The sequence below is a fragment of the Diadema setosum genome, chromosome 2 (assembly GCF_964275005.1).
Source record: "Diadema setosum chromosome 2, eeDiaSeto1, whole genome shotgun sequence".
NCBI classification, from domain to species: Eukaryota; Metazoa; Echinodermata; class Echinoidea; order Diadematoida; family Diadematidae; genus Diadema; species Diadema setosum.
Window position 1 is genome coordinate 18,161,393 of NC_092686.1, and position 10,320 is coordinate 18,171,712.

Below are 10,320 nucleotides of genomic sequence, written 5' to 3' on the forward strand. Positions count from 1 at the left end.
GTGGTATAGTTTTTCACTGACTTGTCGCAAGTCATCTCTTGCGGTCGGCATGGGTAGACTACATCGCGCCGCTTGTTTCAAAACCTTCTCTGATGAAATGCCTATAGGTAGTATTGTGAGGGACCCCGAATGTAAAGGCTAGACAATGGTATTCAGAAGTTGTCAGTTGCAAAGTGGGGAAGAGAAACAGCTACCTTCAGTCACGGGTCCAATGCTATCTTCCATTTTGTATCTCACTTCTTGATTATAGAAGTCGATCTATTCAAATTATAATGGAGTAGAAAAGTGAAACATGGCCACAAAACAATATCATAGTATTGACACAAACATAAATTTATAATAATCTGGACTGTTCAGTTTCATGAAACTTTTACTTTTCATGGCATATCACTTTCTTTATATCTTCCTATTTCTACAGCCCCCCCCCCCCCCCCCCCCCACGGTCATTATGACCTCTGAGAAATAAATGATCTTGACAGGTCAGGCGGGCAGACCCATATAATGAAGCCTCGTCGAAAGCTTGTGGAATTCTGCTGCTTCTGAGCAGTCGTATACATTTTGATATATAAAGCTTTAAACTGTTGCCAATACATGCCAAACGGCCATCAACAACCAATCGGCGACAGATTGCTAGTGGTCGATTTTTTTTAAGTCGCCTACCAAGAGAATAACAAATAAACAGTATAAGAGCAACATAATATGATTTCTTTCTACCTTCAGAAACATTGTTCCGAACGTAAAAATTGGACAACATTATATCTGTCCTGAGTATCAATGGCGTAGATGTATATACAGAGCACGAGCTTTGTGCAAGGTGAACGTAAAGTTATACATCAGCTGATAATGCAGTACAAAGTACGGGTTCTGCGATCAAGAGTAAATCATCACACGGATCAAAGAGCGCTCTACAATTTGAATGTCATTTACACCACAGTAACCTGGGTCTTCTTCAAAGACACACGTGTTGAATTAAAGTAGATATATACATACATAATATACACATAAATATCCAGCATTTTTCGTGTTTCATCTGTTATTCTATTATGTCCAGACGAATTAATTACCCTCCAGTAATGATATGTGCAAGGGGTGCGCAAGTATTATATCGAGAATATCGCATATGTTGGAAAGAAAATGAGAATGAAATAAATGAATTGAATTGAATGTCCTGCTGAAATTCCACTCAAAGGTCATAAACGAAAAACTACACAGTTTCTTCATTAAATTTTTCTCGTGTTTTTAAAGAGTTTTAAGCTATAAAGAGAGAGCATGTTTAGCTTCCAGATTAGATATATTTTGTAAACACTTATATATATATATATATATATATTCATCTTGGAATTTTCCACGTGTTGGACTTCGAATGTTGTAATTATTAGAAGAAAGAGTCTTAAGTACGCCATGGATCCAACGATTACAAAAAAAAAATTATTACAATAAAAAATTTATTTATTTGTAATAAAATTTTTTTTTGTAATCGTTGGATCCATGGCGTACTTGAGACTCTTTCTTCTAATATATATATATATATATATATATATATATATACATATATATATAATCTCACATTCAGAGACGCATTCTCGTGATCCAGGCAATAATTTCATTATAGGCTCTGTTCCAATATAAATGATTTTAATGGTCCCAAAATATCCATGGCAACTCTCTCCAAAGTAGCACCAACTCTATATATATATATTATATATCCCGATATTTTGTAGTATAATGTTATTCGGTAAGTACAAGATAAATGACGGACTCGGATAGGCTTCCAGTATATAGACCACCATCGGATAGATCTCCATTAGACCACCGAGCTTTCGCCCGACAGCAAGTGTTGGTTCTAATCCTTATAGCATGCAGCGGGTACTGCTTTATCATTCAAATTCATGACATTCTTGACATTCTTGACATTCTTGAAATTCATGACATGATGATGCTGTCCGGTGATCAGGAGGTCGCAGGTTCGAGTCCTGCTCGAGTATGTACGCCCATGATTTTTTATTATGGCTACTACTAAAACACTGATCAATTCAGTGTTTATTTACGTCGATGTAGGGCAATTTGTCAATCAGTTGCAATGAAAACATCTCGACGGAAGAATGTCATGAATTTGAATAATAAAGCAGTACCCGCTGCATGAGATTAGAACCAACACTTGCTGTCGGGCGAAATCTCGGTGGTCTAGTGGAGATGACGCCTGTCCGGTGATCAGGAGGTCGCAGGTTCGAGTCCTGCTCTAGGATCAATTCAGTGCTTATTTTCGTCGATGTAGGGCAATTTGTCAATCAGTTGTAATAGTGATATATAGCTTTTATGTGCAGGCCTAACAAGTCAGATTTTCAATACATCATTCAGATACAAATTGCACATCTTATTTTCCGACAAACGGTGCACTTCTTTTGTGACAAAGGGAAATTTGAAGATGATACATCGGGAGTTAAACATTTTAAAATGTACACCGGTGAGTCAACATTAAATCGATGAATAAGTGAGGAACCCACTGAAAAGACAGTATACTATTCTTCTGGTATTTGTACAATAAGTATTTTTGTTTTGTAGCACCTATCGCGGTGAAAAACAAATTTCCGTTGTCATGAATCAATACTCATTTAATCATGTCACTTCTAAGCGGGTCCATCTGATTAAGAACATCAGTGCAAAAATAGGCCACATTCTGAATCGAATAGAGTTTGATAACAGAAACAAGAAGGAGAACACCAACATTAGAGAAGACTTACCTGATAAGACATCAGAAGAGACAAGAAACGTTGTAAATGACGGATCGAACAGCGGCCCGCGCAAGTATTATATCGAGAATACCGCATATAAGACAGGCATTGAAAGGGGAGGGCAGGTAAAGGAATGGCGGTGTTAGCAGTCCGGGGTATTACAGTGATTAATGTGTATTCGGGTAGATTCCATGAGATTTGGTCCTTGCGACAATTGCTCCCATGAAATATCTGCAGGCTACACTCTTAGAAAAAAAGGTTCTTTTGAGCACCATTAAATGGTTCTCAGCACTGTCACAATAGCGACACCCTTTTAGGTGCTCGTGAGAACCTTTTTTAAATGGTGCTTGTCGGCACCTTTTGCAAAAGGTGCCCATTAGAACCTTTTTCCCGATGAAATGGTGCTCGTGAGTACCATTTAAAAGGTGCCCATGGGCACCTTTTTGACTAAAGATGGGCACCTTTTTGACTCTTTTTCAAAAGGTGCTCATGGGAACCATTTCATTGGAAAAGGTTCTAATGGGCACCAATGTTAAAAGGTGCTTACAGGCACCATTTAAAAAAGGTTCTCACAGGCTCCAAAAAAGGTGTCGCTATTGTGACAGTGCTGAGAACCATTTAATGGTGCTCAAAAGAACCTTTTTTTTTTCTTAGAATGTAGTATGTGAATTGATGTCTGTGTATTTTTGGTGTGTTTCACACGCAGTGCTGGTACGGTGCTTCACTGGCACCATTCTTAAAGGTACATTACCTATCTGCATTGAAAATGTGCATCACAAACTCATTTGAAATGAAATGAATTCATCTGAATTTCATCTCATCAGTCAAACATACGTTCAAAACATGTATATTAGCAATACATCAGCATATCATACATTATCATTGACACTAGAAAAAAAAAAGAGCAAGGATAACAAACCAACGCACATACACTTTCACAAGCATGTATACATGTACATGACATTCACCAATATTTTTTCATGAAACATTACTCAATAACTGAAAACCATAGAAATTTGCTCTTTCACAAATTCGCAGAAATGTATTTATTCACCTTCACTTTTACAATCTAAAGTTGAGGTTTGTATTTGTCATGTTATAATCTGTCAAATATTCTTAACAAGATATTTTTATTTGTTCACTAATTTTTTCCCACAATATTTGTCATTCGTGTACCGAGCAGTTCTTGAAACACCATCACACATCTCTGTACAGATGATATGAAATAGCAAGAGGTGCATCAGGCTTTTGAAATACATAACAAAATTTCTAATTCTCTGTGAAATAATTCCTGCACGGATGAGATACAGTAATTGTTTAAGTCTTAAGATAGGCAGAAGTCAAGTACATTACCTGCTTAAGTAGTATGATGAACTTTTTCCACATATTTGCTAGTTTGTTCGGTGTTGTTGTTTTTTTTTTTTTTTCTTTTAACGCATATTTGTCCTAAAAGCAACTACAAAGGGCAGGAAAACAATTCCATTAAACAGGACCTTTGGTATTGTCACAGAAAACATACATTATATTGCTGGTATGATACTTGGGATAGGATAAGCTTTACACTTCTTCGCTTCACTTCACTTCACATTCATAACGTCGAGTACTTGAATTGACTTATCTTTGTTTGTATACGAGTGACCTTTTTTGTTGTTGTTCTGCAATTTGAAAGCGCCATAGACACATCTATGCAACTGCAAATACAAGAAGAGCATCAATTCAGGTTAATCATGACTTCTGACAATTTACAGCATGTCCTACGAAAACACACACAAAAGAAAAGAAAAGAAAAGAACACATTGTTTTATAGTGAGAAGGATAATAAGAATCCAAAGGGGAAAAGAGCTAGGATACCACACCCACACAGTTTCACAAGCATGAATGAACAAAACTCCTCAACCATGATCTAAAATATGTAACATTGGGAATCAATAAAAATTTGAAGAGTTTGATAGCAAAAACCGATGAGTCCATTTTTGAAGATTTTGAAGTACGGTCTCTGTTATAAAGTACAAAATAATACCTTTTAAATTATATATTGGTTACTACATATATAAAGGTACATGTTTGAAGTTATGGTCAAAAGAAGCAAATATTTTCTTATTGTTCTCTTTATATTTCTTGACCTTTAATCGCAAATATCTCCATTTGGCAAATATGGACTTATCGGTTTCTGCGAACAAACTCTTCATTTACACTTTTTTTTTTTTTAAAGCAGAGCAACAAATTCATTAGAGTAAACTATATACAATGCAGGCCTAAAGCTGAGGTATGAATTTGCTGTCCTATAACCTGCCTATGACAATTATATGTTGTTAGCATTTGTCATTTTGTTCACCAAATTTGCCAACAGTCTTTTAAACACCACCACCACGTACATGTACATTTTGTATTTCTGCAAAAGCAATATAAACTGGTGACAAGAGGTGCATCAGTGCTTTGAAATAAATTACATAATCTTCAATTCTCTACACAATATGTAATGCCTGCGTGGGTATAAATGCAATAAGTTCTACCAGTCTAGGTGCAAACTTTAAAAGTGTGCAGAAATCGACCACACAATGACTGGAGAAGTATAAAGAGCATTTTCCGTTTGTGCTTTTTAAGTTTAGGACTATGAATGACTCCACTTCTCAGATTAGCATCTGGTCTGATCTCATTACGTCTACTAACCCCCCCCCCCCCCAATACAGTTGATTCAAAGCTGTTAAATACAAATTATAGGAAAACATTATCACTGGTACATTGCAAGTTGCAAATACTGTATTGGGATCGTAACAAAACATATGTGACCCTCCATCACACAAACCAACAAAAAGTCGCCAGAAATGAATATTTGGTTGACGGCAGATTGAGATTCTGAAAGAGCAGCTATAAAATACACTATAAGTCAATGCAAACGGACTTACCTACCCTATATCTACATATTTCTCAAAGGTTTTCTCTGGCAGCATCAGTGTTTTTTCTTTGACTCAGCTCATTCTTGGCTAGCGTAGGTTTCTGGTCGATGCTGTCAACGGGCTATCGGGCTAAAATTGTCATTCTGATCTATGTATTCTTTTGGTCACCCAGCTCATTCTTGACTAGCCCATCGGTTCTATTTGATGCTGTCAACGGGCTATCACAGGCTGTCATTCTGATCGATGTATCGTCTTAGCCACACAGCTCATTCTTGACTAGCCCAGGGTTCTGGCTGATGCTGCAAATGGGCTATCCCGGGCTCTTATTCTGATCGATGAATTCTTGTGGCCACCCACCTCATTCTTCGCTGATGTTAAGCCTACGGTTCTGGCCGATGTTGTCAACGGTCTGTCACGGGCTGTCTCTCTGATCAATGTAGAGTCTCCCTTTTTCCCTAACCGCACCAGCGACCCGAACACGTACGTACTGCTTCATCGTCCCGGCCAGAGTTACTTGTTTCCTGGTTTCTGTGCATGTTGGTGTGTCCACTTCCCTGATATATGAATTGAAAGATACAATAGACCTACACCGCGTTAATAAAACAATGTCATTGCTATAATTCGATAAACAGAACACGGCATTACATGACGTGACTCGTCACTTAGAACAAGCCTGAAAACATACTGCAAAGAGATTTTGACCTAACAGTTAGGCCTACTGGGCTGTAGACAGACCTCTATTGGCTCTAACGTTAACACTGACAGTTATAGGGAGTATAAAGTTAACGTTAGAACAAATTTCCTTCAATGCATGTCGACGGTATAGACCTTACCCCGGGGCGCTCCTTGTACACAGTTATCTTTGCGTTCGGCGTTTGGGCTATGTTTCGGAGTCAGTAGACTCTATTTTTAATAGGCATAGAAATGTGTAAACGTTACATGCATAACTAGCTAAGTAACTTAGCCCTGCCCAGTCCCTGTGAAAACGTGACAGCCATGCTCCGGCCCCGCACGGCGTCTGTTCGGGCTAACTAGCCCATGAGCCATTGCTACCGGTACGCCAAATTTCTAATTGGGAGAAGTGTCAGGCCTAACATGTTATTGTTAGATCTGGATCTACTGTACCTGGTAAACATTACACAAGATAGCAGCTTCGATCAAATTAGATCTAACAGTTAGGTTAACATTAGGATCTAGCTAACCGTTCAGGTTAATCATTGACTGAAAACGAAAACTGAGTGATGAATCTAACACGTAACATTCTAACTTGATTTTAACGAATGTCATCTAAAAATGAGATAAAACCACATTAAAATTAAAAATCTTACCTCTTCTCCTAAATTAGTGATGACTGCCATGGCGAAAATGGAATTGACAGTGACACGTTTCCAGTCCACTAACGTTACCGGGTGCCGCTCGTTATGTATTGCAGGTTTGGGTGTGATGTGTTATGTGTACACTAGCCGTCTGCTGCTGCATGCTAGCCTATGCATGGGTATTGCATTGGCACTCTGCTACATATACCTACACCGCACCACCGCTCACTGTGCGGTGGCCAGGCTAGGCAGGCAGCTAGCACAGGGCTACATAGCCGCGGCGCATGCCGCCGCGGTTACATTTTATAGTCCTACAGTGCAGCAGTAGTACGTGTACGTTTACGCGTACGCATATCTGATCGAGCGCTAAAATTGGATGGTGGCAGCTGTCAGTTGGCACGCAGCCAAGAGAAGTCATTAGTCTACGACAAAAACAATATGTACTTTTTATTATCACAGCAGTAGAAACACATACAATATCTTTGTACCAATACCACAGTTCTGGTGACTCTTACATCTGGCATTCGAATATACAGCAAGGGGAAAAATGAAAGTGGACCTAAAAACATTGTTTGACCTGCAGGAGTACCACAAATAACACTCGGGGACTGGATCGCATACTAGCAAATGGTGACGAACGGAACCATTTCGATTGGGAACCATTTATAGGTGCTCATCGGAACCATTTTGCGAGAACCATCTGATGAGAACCATTTTGGAGCCGACGAGAACCATTTGAGAACCTTTTTTTCTTAGAGTGTAAGGCAAACATAAAACCTACCTACAAACATATAACCCGTACCCTAATCCTAATCCTCACATCAAGCTAAACTTAAACAGGGGCGTCACCAGCTTTTTTTCAAGGGGGTGCGGTTTGACACTAAATGTAACGAGATTTTTTTTGACAGATATTTGGAATTCAGGAAGCTCTCAATCCCCAGACTTTTAGGGTTTTTTTTTTTTTTTTAGGGAAACCAAGCGGGGAAAGGGCACCGGCGTAGCTAGGATTTATTTATTTATTTATTTATTGTTATTTTATTCTTTATTTATTTATTTATTTTTTTTTTTTGGGGGGGGGGGCTGTTAGTATACGCGAGGGAGCGAAGCGACCGAGCCCGAGCGAACGGAGCGAGCAAGGGGGTGTGGGGGTGTGGGAGGGGGTGTCCCCCTCCCACGGTAAGAACTTTTTGCATTTTGATGTTGTAAATGGTGCAATTTGATGCCTGTTTTTGCATGTTTTATCGACTTGAAACAGTCCCACATGTTTAAGGTAGCAGTGTATTTTGATGTAGATTATTGTTTGAAGTAGATTATTGTTGAACAATTTGCCTATAAAATAGTATCATCCCAATAAACTTCCTGTTTTAATATTAACACTGAATATCATGAACGCGACGGAACAAGAGCGAGCGGAGTGAGCGAGGGGGAGGGTGTGTCCCCCTCCCACGGTAAGAACTTTTTGCATTTTGATGTTGTAAATGGTGCAATTTGATGCAGGTTTTTGCGTGTTTTATCGACTTGAAACGGTCCCACTTGTTTAAGGTAGCAGTATATTTTGATGTAAATTGTTAATGAACAATTTGCCTATAGAATGGTATCATTTAATAAACTTCTTGTATTAATTCTTACACTGGTGTCATGAACGCGACCGAGACCGAGCAAGCGGAGCGAACGAGGGGGGAGGGTGTGGGAGGGGGTCGTCCCCCTAGCACGGTGAGAACTGAAATTGCATTTTGATGTTGCATGGTGCCATTTGATGCATGTTTTTGCTTGTTTTATCGACTTGAAACAGTCCCACTTGTTTAAGGCAGCAGTACATTTTGATGTAAATTGTTAATGAACAATTTGCCTATAGAATGGTATCATTAAATAAACTTCTTGTTTCAATTCTTACACTGATGTCATGAACGCGACCGAGCCCGAGCAAGCGGAGCGAGCGAGGGGGGAGGGTGTGGGAGGGGGTTGTCCCCCTCTCACGGTGAGAACTTTTTGCATTTTGATGTTGTAAATGGTGCAATGTGATGCAGGTTTTTGCGTGTTTTATCGACTTGAAACAGTTCCACTATAAGTAGCAGTACATTTTCATGTAAATCATTATTAAACAACTTGCCTATAAAATGGTGTAAGTTAAATAAATTTCTTGTATTGATTCTTACACTGAGTATTAAGAACGCTGTCTGTTAAGCAATCAAACAGAAAAAAAAAAACATGCACACGAGGATGTACATAAGGGGCATTTCTCCTCCCATATAAAGATGATTTTGTATTTTCAGACCTGAAATCCAGCGATCTGGTGCAAACTTTTGGTGCAATACAACTGTACTTGAATTTGTACTGACTTGAAATCCGCCTTCCATTTTTTTTTCTATGAGGCTAAGGTTCGCACTTGGGCTCGCATTATCAATATGGATTGGTCAGAAGTAACGTGGTTTATACATAGACCCTACATACTTGTAAGTATAGCACACGTACATGCAAACGTGTACGTGCCATACCGTATGGATGTACAGTACGGTCGATAGATAGTAAGCACTGTAGAATACTCGTAGATATAAAATCAGTGCTAACAGGGCCCAGGGTGAGAATTTTTGCCCACGATTTTGTTGTCCCTGGTGCAAAATTAAAAAAAAAGTAAAAAAAAATATATATAGATTATTTAGCGTCCGGCGGTGTGATGTCGCTCGCAGACTGAAGTGGTGTTTTTTTTTTTTTTTGGTTTTTTTTTTTGGTCTGAATGGGGGTGCGTCCGCACCCAACGCACGCCCCCCCCCCCCCCCGTGACGCCCATGTTAAAACCCTATCACAACCCTAACCCTAACCATAAGTCCTTTAAGTCCTTGGAGAAAATAAGACCGGAGCAATTGTCGCAGGAGCAGATCGATGTCGTATCACTACTCGGGTGATAATAGCAATATAAGTGACAATTATGTAGATTATTCATAAGTAAGTGTATAAAAACAGGCTATGGAATATTCTAACATTGTAAAAGAAAACCAACGAGAGGATCTCTTTTTCTTTTTAACTGGAAATAAGGAATGATTCTTTCATTACAAGTTCTTAGGTATATAAATAAATCTGCTGGAAACTGGCGATTTCCCGACCTATCAAAATACCAACTACAATTGTCCGGCAAAACTACCTTATATGGGCAATAATATATCATAATTATTATCAATCAGTCATGCAAGGAAAAAGCCCCTCACAATATCCAGTCACGAATACTGATCCTTGACACATTGCCCATGTTGACCTTTATTATTCCAAGTGTGCATAATGCGCTAGACGCAAGTAAATACGTGTACGAGCTAAGGCCCTTCCAATAGTGTTGAGCCAAGTGAATGCCTATACAGTACTTCCACACGTTGTTCATGCTTT